The sequence below is a fragment of the Dipodomys merriami genome, unplaced genomic scaffold (assembly GCF_024711535.1).
Source record: "Dipodomys merriami isolate MVZ:Mamm:240054 unplaced genomic scaffold, mDipMer1.0.p SCAF_40, whole genome shotgun sequence".
Classification (NCBI taxonomy): Eukaryota; Metazoa; Chordata; class Mammalia; order Rodentia; family Heteromyidae; genus Dipodomys; species Dipodomys merriami.
The window spans coordinates 8457352-8460848 of NW_027205604.1; positions in this window are offsets into that span (position 1 = coordinate 8457352).

Consider the following 3497-nt stretch of genomic DNA (forward strand, 5'->3'; position numbering starts at 1 on the left):
CCAGGACTCGAACTTGGTATTTGATGCTTTTGCCCACTGACTGGTGTTCTACCACCTGAGCCACAACTCCAACCCCCAAACAGTCTTTTCTTATATCAGCAATAACACTAATCATAACAATAATCAGTAATGAAATAATACTTTACTATGAGGAGAAACTGCAGCCAGGCATGGTAGCACATATGTTAAATTCCAGCATTTAGGATGCTAAAGCAGAAATATTTCTTTTTGGGGGGGGGTCCGGTCGTGAGGCCTGAACTCTGGGCCTGGGCGCTGTCCCTCAGCTCTTCAGCTCAAGGCTAGCACTCTACCACTTGAGCCACAGCGCTACTTCCGGATTTTTTCTTTTTGCTTATGTGGTGCTGAGGAATCGAACCCAGGGCCTCATGCCTGCAAGGCAAGCGCTCTACCACTGGAGCCCCTTCCCAACCCAGCAGAAATATTTCAAGGTCTATCTTCCTTCATTTCTTTTCCTTCTTTCCTTCCTTCCTTCCTTCCTTTCTTTCTTTCTTCCTTCCTTCCTTCCTTCCTTCCTTCCTTTCTTCCCTCCCTCCCTCCCTTCTTCCTTCCTTCCTCTCCTTTTTTCTCTCTTTCTTCTTTGTCTCTCTCTCTTTATTCTTTCTTTCACTGAGCTTGAACTGAGGGTCTTGAACTAAGGGTTTGGAACTTGCTAGGTAGGTGCTCTACCAACTGAGCCAGTCTACCAGCCTTTATTGTGTTGTTATAATGAATACAAAGCATACCTAAAACTAAAAGTGTGTTTGAAGAAGAGTTAAAAACTTTCTATATGATGACATAAGTAAAATTTCCACCCTCCAAAATCACCCCTTAGTGAAGTACCCAGGAGCCTTTAACCTGGATCAGATTTGGTCTTTCCTTTTTCCAATAAATGTCCTCAGTGGCAAGGAAAGCCTCCCACATTAGCTTCTGGTTCTTATTTTATTCATGGCTCTAAAATTATGCACAGTGCTATTTTTTTCGTAATAGCGACAAGCCAGGATGACATGGCAGAATGTTTTCCTTAAAGCAATACTGAGGCACATCTGTTCAAGGCACTCAGTTATCATTTAGCAGGAAGGAGATACTAAAAGTCATTGTATGGATAGAACCACACGATTCCCTTTACCACTAAAAGTATTATATATTTTTTTCTTTTTAGTCTCTCTCATGGCATCTGATAAAGTGATCTTTGTTTGGTATAGGGACTGGGACTTGAACTCAAGGCCTTGTGTTTTTGCTTGGCTTTTTGCTCAAGGCAGAAGCTCTACCACTGTTTTCTCGTGGTTAATTGAGGATAAGAGACTCATGGGCCTTCCTGCCCAGGCTGGCCTTGAACTGCAAATCTTCAGATCTCAGCTTCTTGAGTAGCAACAATTGTGAGCATGAGCCACCAGTGCCTGGTTACAGTGATCATTTCATGAAGCTTATGAAAACTAAGAATAATAACCAGAAAAACGGTCATGTGTCGGATGGCTTTTCCATTTACTGAGGATTAGAGAAATAAAAGAGGACAGGAAAGAGTGAAATATATTTCAAGTTTATGTTTTCACTCAAGTCAGTCGCTTTACCACTTGAGCTGTACCTCCATTTCCTAAGTTATTTTAAAATAATAATCTGACACTAGCTTACCAGCTTGCCGTCATTTTAGACAAAACTAAGAAAAGTTTGAAACTTGGAAAAAAATTTTGCCATCCATCTGTCTCTGAGCAAGGAGATCTAGAGACTACACTAGCGATTCAGAAGTATATTTGATGGCATATTGTTTCATGTCAAAAAAAATCATGTTTACAGTAAAAATGAAAACAAGCAAAACTCAAATTAGTATGGTTTGTGGGAAATTACTTGGAAAGTTCTCCTTTAGAAAGACCACAAAGTAAATGTAGTAGCCTACTATTAGCATTTATTAAATGCAATTTATTTGTTTATTTGTGTTCACCATTGCTGCAAAACAGATTACCCCAAAGTTTTGTGACTGTAAACAACGTGTATTTGTGATTTCTGTATCTGTGCACTGGGGATCTTGGAGTGGCTTAGCTGGGAGCCTCTGGCTCAGTGTTTCTCACGAGCTGCCACCGCACTGTGGACTGGAGTTACAAACTCACGTACCTGAACAGTGCTAGGATGCTGGCATGCTTCGGAAGAATCATCGCCAGGTCTGATCATGTGGGCTTTCCACAAGACTTCCAGGAGACGTGGAAGCTGGCTTATCCAAGACTGAGTAACACACAAAGAGTACCAGGCAGCAGCCAAAGAAGGGACTCCTACCCCATCGTCTCCATTCATTAGGGAGGACTCAGGGAGCACAAGTTCAAAGGGAGGGGACAACACAAGGATACCAGGAAGAGGAATTGTTGGAACTATCTTTTTTGTTTGTTTGTTTGTTTTGGTGCTGATACAAAGGCTTGATCTCAGGAACTAGGTGCTATCCCTTTGCTTTTCTGCTTCATAAGGATGGTGCTCTACTACTTGAGCCACAGGTCCACTTCCACTTTTTACTGGCTAATTAGAAATAAGAAAAAAAAGAAATTAAAAATAACTAGGATTCCTGGCATGAGTTACTAGCACTCAGCTTGCATCGACTAACTTGAAGTCTGCCTATTGTACTTTGTTCATTGTAAATGTTAAGATTTTTCCAACAGAACCAACGTTCTCGTGGTTACATTTCAAAATGTTCCAGAGGATGTGGAGTAAGCAATTTCCTCATGGCTGTGTCCCAGTTTTCTCCTTGTGCAAGTTGCTACCATTTTCCTTTGTGTCCCTTCAGAGACATTCTGTCAAGCATGGTGTTGGAAGAGTAGGACTCTACATAGAATGCAAGCAGAAAACCACTTGAATTCCCCCACCCCCTGTGCCAGTTCCAACCTGCTGAGCAGAGATAAATCTCCTCAACCCTGTAGATAAAATCTGAGGTGAGGACCAGTGCTTTTTATCTCTCTGTCAGATGATGAGCCCGCTGGTCACGTTCAGTCATTTTATAGTTTCATTTTATAGCTTATATAGTTTCATTTTAGAAATGAGATCCCTGGTCCTGGGTAACACATAGTCAAAACTCAGAACTTTAAAGTGAAGGCTTCTCCTGTTCCCAATCGGACCCACTTAGGCTGGAAGCCACCTGCCCCAGCAGGTGGAGGCCTCCTGGTCTTCTCTCCATTCTCCCCTTGATCTTCTACCTCCTCTGGATCTTAAACTTTTCTTCGCCATCAGGGCTGGAGGAGATGAAGCGAGGAAAGGATGAAGAAATGTCTGCTTCTTCAGAGATTTCCTCACAGGAACCTTTGCCTGTAGCTTCCTCTTCCAAGGGCAACTTTCCAGTCCCTGATGATTAGGTCACTTGCGCCCTCACAGGAAGTGAGGCAAGTTCCCCAAGACAGATCCAGAAAGGCCAGCTTTTCCTCCCTCCTGCCCTCCATCTGTCCTGGGAAACTTTGACATCCCTTGATAACATCTTAGACTCTGGAAAACGAGTGATGACTGTTCTTGCTCCTTGAGGACCTGCT